The sequence below is a fragment of the Chlamydotis macqueenii genome, chromosome 5 (assembly GCF_036417535.1).
Source record: "Chlamydotis macqueenii isolate bChlMac1 chromosome 5, bChlMac1.mat, whole genome shotgun sequence".
NCBI lineage: Eukaryota > Metazoa > Chordata > Aves > Otidiformes > Otididae > Chlamydotis > Chlamydotis macqueenii.
The window spans coordinates 30,294,578-30,313,237 of NC_141560.1; the positions used below are offsets into that span (position 1 = coordinate 30,294,578).

The 18,660-nt window shown below is 41.9% G+C and overlaps 1 protein-coding gene across 1 annotated transcript in view; it reads right to left on the reverse strand.

Moving 5' to 3' along the window:
• NUBPL (NUBP iron-sulfur cluster assembly factor, mitochondrial) overlaps positions 1-18,660 on the reverse strand; it is a 93,603-nt gene that overhangs the window by 43,571 nt on the left and 31,372 nt on the right. The window lies entirely within an intron of this gene.

Consider the following 18,660-nt stretch of genomic DNA (forward strand, 5'->3'; position numbering starts at 1 on the left):
GCAATACATTGATGACATCATTGTATGGGGCAACACAGCAGAAGAAGTTTTTCAAAAAGGAGAGAAAATAATCCAAATCCTTCTGAAAGCCGGTTTTGCCATAAAACAAAGCAAAGTCAAGGGGCCTGCACAAGAGATCCAGTTTTTAGGAGTAAAATGGCAAGATGGACGTCGTCACATTCCAATGGATGTGGTCAACAAAATAACAGCTATGGCTCCACCGACTAACAAAAAGGAAACACAGGCTTTCTTGGGCGTTGTGGGTTTCTGGAGAATGCATATTCCAAATTACAGTATGATTGTAAGCCCTCTCTATGAGGTGACTCGAAAGAGGAATGATTTTAAATGGGGCCCTGAACAACGACAAGCCTTTGAACAAATTAAACAGGAGATTGTTCATGCAGTAGCCCTTGGGCCAGTCTGGACAGGGCAAGATGTTAAAAACATCCTCTACACCGCAGCTGGGGAGAATGGCCCTACCTGGAGTCTTTGGCAGAGAACACCAGGGGAGACTTGAGGTCGACCCCTAGGCTTTTGGAGCCGGGGATATAGAGGATCTGAGGCCTGCTATACTCCAACTGAAAAAGAGATACTGGCAGCATACGAAGGAGTTCGAGCTGCTTCAGAAGTGATTGGTACTGAAGCACAGCTCCTCCTGGCACCCTGACTGCCAGTGCTGGGCTGGATGTTCAAAGGGAAGGTCCCCTCTACACATCATGCAACTGATGCCACATGGAGTAAATGGGTCGCACTGATCACACAGCGAGCCCGAATAGGAAACCCCAATCGCCCACGAATCTTAGAAGTGATCACAGATTGGCCAGAAGGCAAAGATTTTGGAATGCCACCGGAGGAAGAGGTGACACGTGCTGAAGAAGCCCCACCATATAATTCTTTACCAGAAGATGAGAAGAGATACGCCCTGTTCACTGATGGGTCCTGTCGTATTGTAGGAAAACATCGGAAGTGGAAAGCTGCTGTGTGGAGTCCTACACGACGAGTTGCAGAAGCTACTGACGGCCAAGGTGAATCGAGTCAGTTTGCAGAGGTGAAGGCCATCCAGTTGGCTTTGGACATCGCTGAACGGGAAAAATGGCCAAAACTCTATCTCTACACTGACTCATGGATGGTGGCAAATGCTCTGTGGGGGTGGTTAAAGCAATGGAAGCAGAGCAACTGGCAGTGCAGAAGCAAACCCATCTGGGCTGCTGCACTGTGGCAAGATATTGCTGCCCGGTTAGAGAATCTCGTTGTAAAAGTACGTCACGCAGATGCCCACGTACCCAAGAGTCGAGCCACAGAAGAACACCAAAATAACCAAAGGGTGGATCAGGCTGCTAAGATTAAAGTTTCCCAAGTGGACCTAGACTGGCAACACAGAAGTCAACTATTTTTAGTTCGGTGGGCTCATGACACCTCGGGCCATCAAGGAAGAGATGCAACATACAAATGGGCTCGTGATCGAGGGGTGGACTTGACCATGAATACCATTGCACAGGTTATCCATGAATGTGAAACATGCGCTGCAATTAAGCAAGCCAAGCAGTTAAAGCCTCTTTGGTATGGAGAACAATGGCTGAAGTATAAGTATGGAAAGGCCTGGCAAATTGATTACATCACACTCCCACAAACCCGTCAAGGTAAGCGCCATGTGCTTACAATGGTGGAAGCCACCACTGTGTGGCTAGAGACCTATCCTGTACCCCATGCCACTGCCCGAAACACCATCTTGGGCCTTGAGAAGCAAGTTCTCTGGCGACATGGTACTCCAGAAAGAATTGAGTCAGACAACGGGACTCATTTCCGAAACAATCTCATAGATACCTGGGCCAAAGAGCACGGCATTGAGTGGGTATATCACATCCCCTATCACGCACCAGCCTCTGGAAAGATTGAACAGTACAATGGACTGCTGAAAACTACACTGAAAGCAATGGGTGGTGGGACCTTCAAAAATTGGGATAAACATTTAGCAAAAGCTACCTGGTTAGTTAACACTCGGGGATCCACCAGTCGAGCTGGCCCTGCCCAGTCAGAACTGTTACATATTGTAGAGGGTGATAAAGTCCCTGTAGTGCATCTAAGGAATATGTTAGGAAAGACGGTCTGGGTTATTTCTCCCCTGGGCAAAGGCAAACCCACCCGGGGGATTGCTTTTGCTCAAGGACCTGGATGTACTTGGTGGGTGATGCGGGAGGATGGGGAAGTCCGATGTGTACCTCAAGGAGATCTGATTTTAGGTGAGAACAGCCAATAATTTGAACTGTATATAATCATTTCCATAGTTCTTATATGTCATATCAAAGGTATTGCAGCAAGAACACCCTGATCAGTGAAGAATGAGTTTCAATAAAACCAAGAGAGATGCAACGATGATGCAACAGGAACTGGCGCCCAACAATTTCCTCAAGATCAACATCTTCAACTTGCAGACCATGGACATGATACACCAGCCACGCCAGATGTACCAACTGCGAGTTCCAGATGCAGCATAAAACAATCCCATACTACATACCATCTCTCTTGTCCTGAAAGACTGTATGACATATGGAACCCAAAGTCATGGACTAAATGAACTCAACAGACTTTGGAGGGATAGCCCATATAGAAAAAAAAATGTTTACATCTAAAAAGGACTTAAAACAGGCATCCACTTTAGCAGCAGAATAAAAGAGCTGTATTCCAAAGGCATCATTCTGGTGGGAGAACAAATTCCTTCTTTTAAAAGATTCTCCTGGAAACCATGCTAAGGTACATGGTGAGCAAGGAGGTGGTTGGTGACAGCCAACATGGCTTCACCAAGGGCAGATCGTGCCTGACCAATTTGGTGGCCTTTTATGACGGGGTAACAGCATCGGTGGACAAGGGACGGGCAACGGATATCATCTACCTGGACTTGTGCAAAGCTTTTGACACTGTCCTGCACGACATCCTTCTCTCTAAACTAGAGAGGCATAGGTTCGATGGATGGACCACTCGGTGGATAAGGAGTTGGCTGGATGGCCGCACTCAGAGAGTGGTGGTCAACGGCTCAACGTCCATGTGGAGACCGGTCACCAGTGGCGTCCCTCAGGGGTCCGTGTTGGGCCCAGCCCTGTTCAACATCTTTGTCGGCGACATGGACAGTGGGATAGAGTGCACCCTCAGCAAGTTCGCCGATGACACCAAGCTGTGTGGTGCCGTCGACTCGCTGGAAGGGAGGGATGCCATCCAGAGGGACCTGGACAGGCTGGAGAGGTGGGCCCGTGCCAACCTCATGAAGTTCAACCAGGCCAAGTGCAAGGTCCTGCATCTGGGTCGTGGCAATCCCAAGCACAAACACAGGCTGGGCGGGGAATGGATCGAGAGCAGCCCTGAGGAGAAAGACCTGGGAGTGTTGGTAGACGAGAGGTTCAACATGAGTGGGCAATGCGCCCTTGCGGCCCAGAAGGCCAACCGCATCCTGGGCTGCATCAAGAGGAGCGTGGCCAGCAGGTCGAGGGAGGTGATTCTGCCCCTCTACTCTGCCCTGGTGAGACCCCACCTGGAGTACTGCATCCAGTTCTGGAGTCCCCAACACAAGAAGGACATGGACCAGTTGCAAAGGGTCCAGAGGAGGGCCACAAAGATGATCAGAGGGCTGGAGCACCTTTCCTGTGAGGACAGGCTGAGAGAGTTGGGGCTATTCAGCCTGGAGAAGAGGAGGCTCCGGGGAGACCTGATAGCGGTCTTCCAATACCTCAAGGGGGCCTACAGGAAAGATGGGGAGAAGCTGTTCAGTAGGGCCTGTTGTGATAGAACAAGGGGTAATGGGTTTAAATTAGAAGGAGGTAGGTTTAGATTAGATATTAGAAAAAAATTTTTTACAGTGAGAGTTGTAGAACACTGGAACAGGTTGCCCAGAAAGGTGGTGGATGCCCCATCCCTGGAATCGTTCAAGGCCAGGCTGGATGGGGCTCTGAGCAACCTGATCTAGTCAGGGATGTCCCTGCTTCTTGCAGGGGGGTTGGACTAGATGACCGTTGAAGGTCCCTTCCAACTCTAACTATTCTATGATTCTATGATTCTAAGATACTGTTGATGGAGGAAAACACTGTAAGAGAAGAAACATCTATCACAGCTTCATAAACAGTACAGAAAAGTACTGGGGGAGCTTTTCTTTGGTTTTTTTTTTTTTGGGGGGGGGCAGGGGGGAGAGAAGAGAAACCAGAACACCAAACCAGACACTAATTTTTGGTGCCTTAAGCACAATTACTTTACGTTTGTGTCAATCACTTGGTATGTGAGAAATAATCACTTTCTACAAAGAATACTGGTACAAAACCCGCTGCTATTCTTGGATATCTGCAGTTATTTTCTGGGAGCAAAAGAGATATGGGAGGATGGTGTGAGTGAAGGATCAGTTTGTCAGCTTCCAATGGTCAGAATGCAAGTTGGATTATTAAAATTCCCAACTCTGTGCAATCAGTTTAACAAATATTCATATTATTTTTAAAAAGCTGTTTATATAGTTACATTCATAGTTTATTTACTAAATAAAATTAGAAGCCCATTTAGGATCCATTAATTACACACACATTTGTGAGAAAGGGGCAAGTCTTACAGGCCCAATCTAGCAGGAGTGCTCTAAATACACCTGCCAGTGATAACACTGAATCCAACACAAAGCTGAGCACTTGTGGCCATTAAAAACAAAACAAAGCCCGTAGTTCTGCCATTATAACAGCGGCTGTTTAATACCATAATTAGACATACGAAAGAACCTATCCATGAACTGGAAGATCTAAGTTCCCAGTTTCTTAGCCAGGTAGCATTTATCTGGGCCACCGTGCAATCAAAAATGCAAACGCCATAGAAGCAAACAGAACCCTACATAAGGCCAGTAGCTGAGGCATTAACCTGGAATGCTGAAACTTCAGATTAACTGAATTTCCTGGTCACGCTCTACCTTCACACACCTAGTTCTGGCTCCAGGAATCTTGCATCCCTGGCTGTACAGCAGAAGGTTCTGTCTGGTGTACGTGATTTCAGGGCAATCTCCTGGGCAGTGGGAAATACACCCTTAATGCTAACCTGAGAAAGTAGCTGAACTTGCAGCTCCCATGTCCTGGCTGAATGGTTATGGAAACTTCCCAGGCTATTATGAACAGAGAACAAGCCTGTCAAGATAAAGTGAAAAAAAAGGTCTTGGCAACTAACAGAAGATACTCACATTTCGGCTCCAAATCTGAGCTCCACAGAGCTGCCTGATACAGGCTACAATCAGGTGCCAAAATCCAGGACAGAGACAGAAAGTGAGACACATCCCATAGGCTTTTCCTAGTAGCCCTCTTGCTCAGCATCTTCAGTACTGTTCACTTCCAGCCAGTGAACCTATCAACTTTGACCCACAACATTAATTTCCACTTATTCCACACCAAGCTCGAAACTTCAGCACTCTAAGATACTGCACCTATTCCGCTAAGGCACTGACAAAGAGTCTAACGGTATCTCCAGGAGGGCAAAGTAACCCCTCAGATAGTACCACTGGAAATTACAGCTGATGTATTCTCACCATACCAGGTTTGCAGTGGCTCCAGCCTAGGCTTTAGTTTAACTTGCCATTCCTGCAGGCAGGGCACCTACCTCTTAGGCACTGCAACGTTCAGCACAGCAATACTCATGTTCCTTTTTGCACCTAACCTACAGCAGCTAGAAAGAAAAAACAGACTCCCTTATTAGTGGAGAAGAATAGAGAAAGTAGAAGAGTGGCATTAGGTGTCTACTATTTTTTCAAAAAGTCTCATGTAAGTAATGGAAGCTTCATTTAGAAAAGAAAACAAATAGTGCCTTCTCTTTTCCTAGCTCCTCTGCCACTAGTATTCCTGATTAGCAAACACTTTAAAACATCCTTAAATCACCACCACTTTCCAAGAATGAAGCTGGATGACATTTAGGCACATTTCTGAACTTTGTTAAGGCAGAGAAGCCTTAAACCTCAAAACAGTTTCCTTTAAAGTCTCAACGGGAAAAAAAGAAAAAAAAAAAAAAGAAAAAGAGGGAGGGGGGAAAAAAAAAGGAGAAAAAAAAAAAAAAGGGGGGGGGAATATCAGTTCTAGCCCAGTGCAGCCATTTTGAGACACCATGAGCTCCCTGCCACTTCTTCCTGTCTAGTCAACAAAGCCAGCAAACAGTTGCATGGTTTGTGTTTGTTCTGTTTTATGCAAAGGAGGCCAGACATGCATACCTGCGTAATCTGTGTGAAAGATGATACTGCTGGAAGCAGAGCAAAGAAAATACCCTCACAGCCTGTTCCCACAGCAGCAGTAGCTGCACAGTCATAACCACGACAGCTGAGGAACCAGGCCAATAAATGTTTGCTGTAAATACATTTTCACTATGTTGTTAGGCTTTCCCCCCCCCTTTTTTTTTTTAATCCTGAAAGACAGTTAAAATACATTTACTGCAAACGCTTCCAGTTCAGCAGTAAGTTGTTGGCTAATGTTTTTATTTTCTTCTGGCTTTCCTAACACTTCTTTCTATTCCTTTCAGAAACTATAATCCCTTTTCATATCAGCTGCTAACGCAAGCCAATAAAGCTACAGGGATCCATATAGATCCTGCTTCCTTCATTAAGGGAAGGAAGGCAACAGAACAGGTTTTGTAGCTTCAGCCAGAAACAAAAGGAAAGAATCACGCACATGTGTACTCAGCCATACCTGTCCCAAAACATACAGGAGCACAGGTAGGAATACCCTTACTCCACAGGGAGTTAACCTGGGGGGCAGATGGGTGGAAAGAAGCCTTCTGTGCTTTTGGCTGCAGCACATCCTTGAACCTATATTTAACTTCTCATCTCCAGGAAGCACAATAATTTCCCTTAAATATGTACATACTGATTGGGACTGGTTAAGGCAGCTCTCCCTGTACAGACTGGACCTTTCAAGGTGACTATTAGCATTTGAGCACATTAGTGATGATTATACAAATTCCTGTAACAGGCTTTTCTAAACATCAACATCAGAACTAAAGCATGGTGTAGAAAATGGAGTCAAGATTTCCATTGATTTCAGTGGGCTCTGGATGAGAAGAAATTTGTTTATTTAGCAAAATAAATGTAACAAAAAACTAGTATCAGGATTTTTTAAAACAAATTGTTTTATAAGGTATGAATGGGTCATTTGCTTATCTTACCCTTGAAACAGCTTCCTTACTTTCAGTGATAAAATAAGGGATGCCAGTTGACCTCCTCTACTTTAATTGAAAGCTTGAAGATTTAAGAAAAAAAAAAAAAAAACAAAAACCACAAACCTCACAAGCATTCAGAGTTCTTGTTTACTGTCTGCAGCTGTAGATGCAGTCAGTCTCAGCAGCATATCAAAGTGCAGTCTTAGTACTGCAAAGTTTGGCCACTACTTATCACTGAGTGTTGCTCTCTTTTGAAAATATCTCAATAGCAGATCTTGACCTTTCTAAACAGAACAAATACATAGCATCAGTGATCTTATGTGTAGGGATTAAGCATCTACATCTTTTCATTTTTGCATTTTGGATCACAAAAATAAAAATAGAAAAGTATCCCAACTACCAAAAGATGCAACTACTCTTACCGTTCTGAAGAATAGTGACGTCTGAACTGGTTTTGTTGGTTTTTTTTTTTTTCCAAACTGTAAAGTAGCAGACTTGAACCTGAACTAACAATCTCTATGCCCACCCTCAGGCTAAGAAAACTCAAACAGAAAAATAAAACAGATGAAATATTTCTGTAATTGCTGAAATGCTGGCAAATTTTTCACTGTAGTGACACCTGGTGAGACTACTGTATTTTAGAATTATGCACTGCAAAGTATAAACACATCTTTGTAGTTTATAATACAAGCACAGCTTTGTTTAGCCCTATGAAATATAAACTGTAAATATCCTGCTACGCACTATCTGCCTTAATTCTTTGCAGACTGGATAAATACAAGAATCTTTCGGAACACAAGTCAATTTTGAAATTAGCAAAAATTCTCAAATGTAAGACATTGCCAAAACACAAAAAAAAAAAAAAAGAAAAAGAAAGAGGATAACAATATTAGCAAGCCTATAGCATATAAATTCTAGGTACACCTACTCTGTTGATAAACAGACAAGTGTGCACAGACTCTTAAATACGTATTAAAAAGCAAAAAAATGATAAAAGTTTTAAAAACAGCTATTCATGTTTCTGACCACCTTTTTCTCATTGCAGCATCTCACTCTTTTCCCATTTCAAAATTTACTGCCATAATGCAAGTTAAATGCCTTCAATGGTAATGGCTTGAAACAGTGCCCTTCCTAAACCAAAAAGTGTTAAAAATAAAATCCACACTCCAAAAAAGAAAAAAAAAAACTTCTGGCTTCACTGCAGTGCTTTTTCTTCACTTGCTCTTTACATTTACAATAAGAGTAATTTTCATCATTGACTCACTATTACTATTCTGGGGATCCTTTCAATTCATTCAAAATATAGCTGCCAAAAAAAAAAAAAAAATCAGAGCCATCAACTTGTTATTGTCGTCTTCCTCCTGACCCAATACGTGCAATTCTTTGCTAAATCCCATTTCACTGCTCCCTCTCATCCACCAACACACACTCTCACTAATTTTATACTGACGAGACACTTTTTTGCCCACACTAATAATAATTCCATCTTTGAGCAAGCCCCCACTGACATTTACGATGTAAGTGATGAAACGCAGAAAAACTGGAACTTTATGCCAACTCGCTCAAGGCATGGATCTGAAACAGAATAAATTTTTGCTACACTTAAAATGCAAGGCTTGCACCTATCCTAAAACAGTGCCAAAGAGCATGAAGGTACATCCAGGAGGGCAAAGTAACTCTTCAAAGTACCACTGGAAATGACAACTGATGTATTCTCACCATCCCAAGTATGCAGTGGCTCCAGCCTAGGCTTTAGTTTAACCTTCCACTCCTGCAGGCAGGGCACCTACCTCTTAGGCACTGCAACACTCAGCACAGCAACACTCATGTCCCTTTTTGCATCTAACCTACAGCAGCTAGAAAGAAGGAACAGACTCCTTTACTACTGGAAGAGAATAGAAAAGTGGTATTAGGTATCTACTGTGGTCTGCATTTTGATATTTTTCATGTAAACAATTACCACCAGTATTCCTGTTTAGCAAACACTTAAAAATATGCTAGCCTTCAAATCCATGTCTCCAGATTCCATTCCTGAATTCATTCCTGCTGGCCTTTCTTCAATCTTTCTCCTAAAAAATTTGGACATAAAAGATTTATACTACATGTGTAACTTCTTATTTGAAGATGTCTTTTGCTGTCATATTTGAATTTTTCTTTGTCTAGTTGAGACTGTAGAATACTCAAGGCTGACACTGACAGTAAGATTTTAAAAAAAAAAAAATTAAAAAAAAAAAAATCAACCTATTTTTCTCCATGCACTACAGAAGAAGGGTCAGATAGCTCAGACTGAGTTTCATAAAGGTATGCATCCTAGGCAGTGAACTACCAAAGCTAAAGCAAAAAATTGCCATAAGTCTCCAGCACAACCTTCCTTATGGCATTGCTACTCAATTCTAAGATGCCTGAGAGCACATCAACACACACAAGCATAGAATCCCCATTTTTAAACCTCTCCTAGATCAAGGTACTTCTATCAGAATATCAGAACAAGAGAGAGGTACGACAGGAAAAAAAAAAAAAAAAACATATTTCTCTGTATTTTTTTTAAATTTCATAGTTCATCTTAAGGATACTCATTCAAGAGATAAGGCTTGTTTGGGTTTGACTTTTATGTCTCTGCCTACAGGGATCAGATCTGCACCTCTAAAGAGACAGGCCAAATGACGGCAAATGCTTCTGAGGAAAGGATGCTCTGAGTCACTATGTTGAAACTTGCTCATTTGATTGCAAGACTAAATTGTATATTTATTTAAGCAAGAGAGATGAGCTAGCATGACTGTCTAGCTTAGCAATTAGGGCACTCATATTAGAGAGACACCTGCATTTCAGTTTAGGTTTTGACTGAGTGCTTTAACCAGTGATATCTGTGAAAGGCAGAGCCATTTTCTCCTCTTTGAGCTGTAGGCTTTAATGGAGTTATACACCGACAGTCAAACAGGCAGTGGAATGCCAATTTTAGAACTAATCCCAGATTCACACAACTTAGGTCTGAAGGGACCTCAGGAGGTTAGCTCTCTGGTCCATCTCACTGCTCAAACCAGGCCCAGCTTAGAGTAGGTTACTCAGGGTCTCGCCCAGCTGAGATCTGAATATCTTCCAAAAGAGAGATTCTAGAATCTCTCCGGGCAATCTGTTCTGATGGGCAATTGCTTTCACTGTAAAAAACCTAAAGAAACCTACCCCCCCCACCCCTGCACATTTCTTATTGTACAGTACAATTTGCATTCATTACCTCCTGTGCTATCACTGTGCACATCCAGGAGGCATCTGCCTTCATCTTCTCTGAAAATACCCACTAGGGAGTTGAAGGCAACAGTTCATATCTCCCTTTAACCTTCTCAAAACAACAACAAAAAAAATCCCAGTTCTCTCAGTGTCTCTTCACATATTACATGCTTCATCCCCCTTATCACCTTGATGGCTCTTTGCTGGAGAATATATATGCAAGGTAGTATGTACCATCAGAAGTAAAGCAACTGTGCACAGATCTGCAAAAGACATTTAGGTTCTGATCAATATCAGTTGTGGTGAAGCCAGTGACACATTTATATTGATCTTAGGCATTCTTAACAGATTTTATATCATTGACACATACACTTTGGGAATCTGAAACACAAAATACAGTGTGCTTATTAGAAGAAAAAAAAGTATAATAAATTTATCTCATAAACAGGAAAAGGTATCAAAGGAAGAAGTTTAGATTTACTTGGAAGTTGCGAATACTAGTCTTCGTATTTCTGTGCATCTCTCAAGAAATGATAACTCAGTACTGTGCTGAACACTGTATAAACACAGAATGAAATTTCCACAGTCCTCAAAATGTAAGGCAAAAGACAGTCTACGGACACAAAGAGAAGCCAAAGGACAACTCTTAGCAAACCATACTAATCAATCAGGCAGACAGCTCAGCATGCAGTACTTAACCAGCTTACTGACAATGTTCTTGTCACGTATTGCTTCCAAATCAAATATATGGCATTCCTTCTAATTTGGAATGCTTTCCCCTGGTTTCTCCATTGTTCTTGTCTGTAAGAAATATATTTATACACATAGGCAAACAAAAGGGTACAAAACTGAAAATTTACATGCTGAAGAATTTATGAGATTTAACATAGCATGTTATAAATACATAATAAATGAGATCAAACTGGTGTTTACAGACACCACATACAGGACTCTCTACTGTCTAGAACATGCACAGTAAAACTGTCAATGCACAGTAAAGCAGCTATTTTACCAAGTATAAATACATTTGCTCTCAATACCTTATCTATTCTTCTTGTCTTCCCAAGCACAGCATTAACATGTACCTAAAATAAATCACATTTAAAGAAAAATTCTCCCCAAATCCACATATGCAATCTCTTCAACTTAAACAGTGGAAGGGAGAATACTGATAACTACACATACACTACTCAAACAGTAGCAATTACACATAATAATTTACTAACTAATTTACATCAAACAGAAATAGTCTTGAACACCTATAATTTCCTCTATAGAGATGGGCCACTTCAAGCAATGATCAAAAACCCACAACACTCCATAGTCCTTGCCCTCTAAGAATTAAATAGTACTACTGTTTCCAAGTTAATCTAATCTCAGATCTTTAAACACAAATTTTTACTGTACCATTCACTCCACTGTTGCTTTTAGGGCAGCTTTTTCACAGAGGCTCTTGAAATATCCCAGACCTCACAAACCACAGTTTGTTTCAAAGACAATTTATCCATCTGTCTGCATCTCCCCTATTCCAAGTAACACACGATACTCTACAACTACTTATGTACAATAACTAAGCATCAGAGAATTATGCTATAAAAAAGGTTTGAGTACATACATGCATGTTCACACATAACACTCTACTATATAAATACTATCACCACTACCTCTGGCAAGCGCTGGTTTCGAAGTAGATCTTCTCTAAGTAGAGGACAGCTTCAGAGGTAAAGTAGCACACTAAATCTCCACCTCTAGCCAAACTTCCAAAATTATGTACAATTGTAACAACTGCATAAACTGAGTTAAAGTTCTTTAAAGGACAAGACTAGATCTTCAGACTCCAGCCCTATTCAGCTTTAGGTTGAGCTAATAAAATAATTTTGATCACTCTTCTGCTGAATTTATGGCTTCCAATATGAATCTATGTGGGATAAAGCCTGACGATGTTTCAAAGTATAAGATCTCATTTCCTTTTGCTCACATGCAACTGCTCTGCATTGGAAGTTTTATGTAATTTGCTTCCCTGTATTCTTTCCTTTCTAATTATATCCCTCCCAGTGAAACTTTGTTCTATTTTAATTTTCTTTCAATACATACCTTTTATAAAACAGAGGCACTGAAGTGATGCTAAAAGAAGCAGCAAGAAAGAGACGGAGATATTACAATTAGATAATAAGAAGAGTATTTTAGGGGCTCATTAGAATTAAGCCGTTCCAGGAAAAGCTTCATCGTCTTTCTGGGGAAATGTGTTCATCCTTACCAGGTAAATCTAAGGAACATCTTAGAGCCCACAGTACACTTAACAGCACTGAGGCTCTACTTTACAGCCACACGATACCAAGGATGCTGCCAGTGCACAAAATGTTCTTGATACTCTAGAGCACGATAAGGAAGAAATACAAGAGTCCTGCCATGTAAGATCTGACTAGCCTGCAAAAACACAGGTTAAAATGTCATCTCAGGGTAAGAAATTCTGTTACGGATGTTAATCAACCAGAGACTCCTGCCTTGAAATGATTTTTGGGCTAGTTCCAAGGGGAATGTTTGCACTTAACAGAATTGCTGACATCTACAATCCATGTTGTGTAGGTAACGCTTGTTTTTAATAGTGATAAAATGTTATCTATAGATACGATAAAGATACAAGGAGAACATGCTGAAATATGCACTTGTATTTCACCTTGTATTTCACTTTTTTATCTGATTTTTTTTTTTAATAGAAAAGTTGACTTGTCTGCTGCATAATCATTTTTTCCCCTTCTCTGCTGGTGTTTCAACTTGATAACACACGTATAAGATAGAGTTCAAGATCAAGAAACCAACACTTACTACCCTTTGTATTAAAAGTTTTACTGATTACTGCCTAAACAAGAAACCTCCTCCACTTGCATTGCTGCTATGATTGTAGCAGCCACTAAATGAGCAGCCAACATGGTGCCACTTCCTTTCCCCCAACCTTTTGGCAGAACAATCGCCATGATACACTCCAGGACATGCAGTAGCCAGTCATGCTGCTCCTGGCTCAGTTCAGGACTGTGCCTGCACCCTTCTAATTCCTCCTTTGTCACTGAACTGTCAAGGTGCCCTCAGACAGAAATGAGAATGGTGCTAGAAAACTTACCGTACAGACTGTATGGGACAGTGGTGATGACCATTTGAAATCCTTGTTGCAAAAGCACTTTAAACCAGCAAACAAGTTTTGGTTGTCTTTTTTTTTCTTTTTTAAAATAATCTTTGTATCTCTATTCTTACCTGTCTTCTTGATACTTATTCCAATAGAGCTTTTCAGACACATTATTGTTCAAGTACAGGCTTTAGGAAACTCTCAAAAATACTCATATCTTTACTGTACTTAGCCGAAAGGTTAAACAGAAGCCACTCTCACTGCAAATATACCAACATGATGCAGTTTGAGGTAGCTTCTCTAATCTAAACCAACTACCAGAGCACTGAGTCAAGACACATGAAGAGTAAATAAACAAGTGCTGAACAGAACTATTCAAAAGAGTAAGCAGCTTCTGAAGTGTATGTTAAGTGAAAACTGAATAGAAAAAGCCTAATGCTACAGAAGACACTAGAGAACTATCAAAACTTCCTTACCTGAGCTTTAACAATATTGTCAGACGAAAGAACTCTCTTTTGAAAAACTGAAGAAAAAAAAAATACTCTTTTCTATCTCACTTACAAGCAAGCAAGATTCAAAGGAAGTGTTAACACAGGTGAAAGAATTTTTACATAAAGATAATTGTGTCAGGGAAATGGGAAGAGTTAAAACCCATACAAGAAAAAAAGATCACCCTGCAGTGCCAGAGGGCCTACAGCACACCTAATTATGTGAATGAAGAAAGTCACTTCTCAGCCACGACAAAACTTTGGATAATTTCAAGGCATGTAAATATATTTAACTGAAAGAGTTATGAATATGTTTATATAGAATTGTCGTAGTTCAGCCCCGATCAGGACCAGACTATGCAGTCTCTCTCTCGCTCCCCCCACCCTCCGAGAGAATAGGGAGAGATAATACAAGGAAAAACGGCTCAAGGTTTCAGATAAGGACGGGGAGAAATCCTTAAAGTTACCGTTATGGGCAAAACAGACTCGACTTGGGGAAAACTATTCATTTATTTCTAAAACTAGCAGGAGAATGAGACAGAGAACAAGATAACCTCCCCCCACCCCTCCCCTCTTCCCAGGCTTAACATTATCTCTACTACCTCCCCTCCCGAGCAGCACAGGGGGGAAAAAGGGAATGGGGCTCGCGGTCAGTCCATCACACGTTGTTTTACGCCACTGTGTCATCATCGGGGGAAGAACTCCTCGCATTCCTCCTCTGCTCCAGCGTGGGGTCCCTCCCATGCGCCACAGTCCTTCGTGAAACTGCTCTGGCATGGGTCATCTCTTCCATGGGTGTAGTCCCTCCAGAACAGCTGCCCCAGTGGGCCCTCCATGGGCCACAGCCTCCTTCAGGCCTCCATCTGCTCCGGCGTGGGGTCCTCCACAGGCTGCAGGTGGATCTCTGCCCCTCCATGGATCTCCATGGGCTGCAGGGGGACAACCTGCTCCACCATGGTTGTCACCACAGGCTGCAGGGGAATCTTGGCCAGGAGCCGCGTTACTCCTCCCCGCCTCCTTCACTGACCTTGGCATCTGCAGCCGTTCCTCACAACAGGCTGGCAGACGCCTCTCAGGATCCTTTTTACATCCTATTCACATCACCCATCTCATCTCCTCTCCACTTCTTGCAGCCGGGCCAGGCTGAGTTGGGCCCAGTTGGCGGCCCGGCGGGAGGCCAGAGGGTGAGGCCTGCAAGGCCCACAAGGCTCACACCTCCCCCTCTCTGCCCTCCGCTCAGCTGCTTCACATCTTCTCTCTTTCTCTTCTTTTTTGTTTTCTGTTTTCCCCTACTTAAATACGTTATCGCAGAGGCGTTATCACAGGACATTCTGCTACCAATTGGCTCGGCCTTGGCCAGCAGCAGGTCTGCCCTAGGCCCGGCCGAGTCCACTGAACAAAGGGGAGCGACTTCTAGCAGTTTCCTACAGAAGCTACCACCTTAGGCCCCCCCTCACTAACAAAGCCAGAACAAGAATCAAACCTTCCATTACTGTTTGTAATTCACTTTTGCCACAGGTGAAAAATGATTTCCTCATCTATTTCTTGTTCTTTCAATAACTTATCTTCATCCCTTTCCTTCTTTTCTATTGAACAATACTTTTATTAAAAGTAGGACACATTATAGAACCAATATGCTATATATTTTCATTTATATACTGATTTGATACACATACATCAATATATATGTAATATATAAAAAAATAGAATACTAAACTGTTAACTCTATTTTGTATTATAAAGGCACATTTCCTTCAAACTCTGTTTAAGGAAAATTACACAATGTGTTCTATAAAACCATCCTTGCTCATGAGATATGGATTACCAGAGAAATCCCAAGCACTAATTTTGGTCTTCAATATTAGTGCCTATTATCTACCAGTCTGACACTATACAGCACACAAGAACAAAGGCAGCTTGTCAGACTAAGCATGTGGCAAAAGGAAAGTCTGGATTTAAAAAGTGGTGTTCTATCCGAAAAGTGATGTACATCCTGGCCATAGGGAAGTAGAAGTGAAAAAGAGACAAAAGTGAGGCTGGACTGTGGACTGTGCTGAAAAGCTGTTCATCCAACAAAGAAGTAAAACCAGAGGACAAATATACACGTATTACAAAGCCTGAGGTTACATGCAGTAAATATATAAGAAAACACATAATGTATATATTTAACAAAATTTATTTTCCAACATAACAATTCCAGAAATTTAAATAAGTTGCAAGTGTTAAGAGAAGCATTTAAATGCTGATTACAGGCACAGACCAATTATGAGTTAACCTTGGAGGTTGGAAAAGACCTCCAAGATCATTAAGTCCAATCGTCAACCCAACACCACCATGCCTACTAAACCATGTCCCACGTGCCACATCTACATGTTTTTTGAACACCTCCAGGGATGGCGACTCCACCACTTCCCTAGGCAGCTCATTCCAATGCTTGACCACTCCTCCCTGCACACAATGAGTTAACAAGTCCCCACTAATGAACTTGGAAACCAAGCCCTTCAGTGCTTTATCAGAGTATCAGAAGCATGACAAGCTCTGGAAAACAGATTTGTTCCTATGGAGAAAACCAAACAAGCATCCAAAGTTATTTAGAGAGTGAACGTGTAGTCTTGATGCTCTTTAAAAAAAACAACCAAAAAACCTTCCACCATCTACCAATAAACACCCTTATAAAATACCATCAGTGTTTTTAATGTAGAACTCTGGAAATTTTTGTGGTTTTTATTTGGCTGACTTAATTATTTTAATAACTTAATATTTTATCAGATTGTCTGAATGCACACAAGCTCCTTACATTTGTATTCTATTATAAATCTAGACTGGGGAGCAGCTATGTCTTAAGAACATGGTTTTAGAAAGTTAAAAACAAATGGAAGTATTTTACTCTTGCAAGCAAATTTATACTGTCAAGCAAAAGGTAACAGCTAAGACCAATCTGAACAGATAAAGAGAAATTTCAAAGCCCCCAACAGATCACTAAACTAAATCTATAAAATGAAATTATAGTATCTTTAAAAATACTATAGCATGCCGTGGTCCTCTCTTGTCTAGGTGTCTAAGGTTAAAATACTATTGGTTTTACAGCTAACCCCTTCTTGACACTGACTAGTAACTATGTCAAAAGGCAGATTACAGTTTTTAAAATCAAAATAGCATGTGTGAATCTGGAAAAATTATTACTTATTTTCTAAAAACCACCTGTACATCAGATAGATCCTGCTGGTTCTCCCTGTGATCTGCGAGCTTCTTTCTTTGAAGGAGGAATAGAATAGAACACAATCATTAGGGTTGGAAAAGACCTCCAAGATCATCAAGTCCAATCATCAACGCAACACCACCATGCCTACTAAACCATGTCCCAAAGTGCCACATCTACATGTTTTTTGAACACCTCCAGGGATGGTGACTCTAACACTTCCCCGGGCAGCCTGTCCCAATGCTTGACCACTCCTTCAGTAAAGACCTTTTTTCCTAATATCCAATCTAAACCTCCCCCGATGCAACTTGAGGCCATTTCCTTTTGTCCTATTGCTTGTTACTTGGGAGAAGATACCAACACCAATCTCTCTACAACCTCTTTTCAGGTAGTGGCAAAGAGCAATGAGGTCTCCCCTCAGCCTCCTCTTCTCCAGGCTAAACAACCTCAGTTCCCTCAGCCGCTCCTCATAAGACGTGTGCTCCAGACCCCTCACCAGTTTCACTGCCCTTCTCTGGATGTGTTCCAGCAACTCAATGTCCTTGTAGTGATGGGCCCAAACTGAACACAGTATTTGAGCTGCAGCCTCACCAGTGCCAAGTACAGGGGCACGATCACTTCCCTCCTCCTGCTGGCCATGCCATTTCTGATACAAGCCAGAATGCTGTTGGCCTTCTTGGTCATCTTGGTACACTACTGTGTGCAAACAGAGATGCAAACAACTTTTTCCAGCACAGATTTAAGATTACACTGGTCACCATGCAGAAGCAAAATGCTTGTGGGGAGAAGAAATTTAGCTGTAAAGCCTTCCTCTTTCAGAATTCAGGTTCCACTATCAGGGAAATCACTGCTGCCTGGAGCATTAATGGACTCGGTCTTGTTCCTACAGCATGATTGGCCGGCATGTAACTGCTTCATTGGTTGCTAGGGAGCAACGAGCTCATTACACGGCATCATCCGCACCCTCCACAATTATGCTGGCACATGCTTCCCATCTGGGGATACCACTGACTGAAGTAACAGCACTGCAGCGCCTGCCAGTCTTCAGTCTCCCAGGGTGGAGTACGCCAATACAGCAGGTGCTAACTTTAGCTCTACCTTTAAGGTTTTAGGCTCTAGTCTTCATGAGTTTGGCCAATGCAATGCAACACACAAAGAGGTCAGAACAGCCTTTCACAGCTATTGGCATGGATAGTATTTTTAAAGGCCAAATCTAGACAAAGATGTTCTTCCTGAAATTTTGGCAGACACATGGCTTTTCTGACTAGGGCAACGACTGTCACTGTTGAAAGTTTGTGTTAGAGGAGAATTCAGTAAAAATGGAAAAAAAAAAAAATTCTTGTTTTTAGTCATTAAGAGAGTACACGATTTGGAGGCATTTACAGAAGACATACAAAAACCTAGTGATCTCCACATTAAATCCCTGGAATGGATGTCAGTCGTGAACAATTTGGGTCACTTAAGTCTAAACATGCAACCTT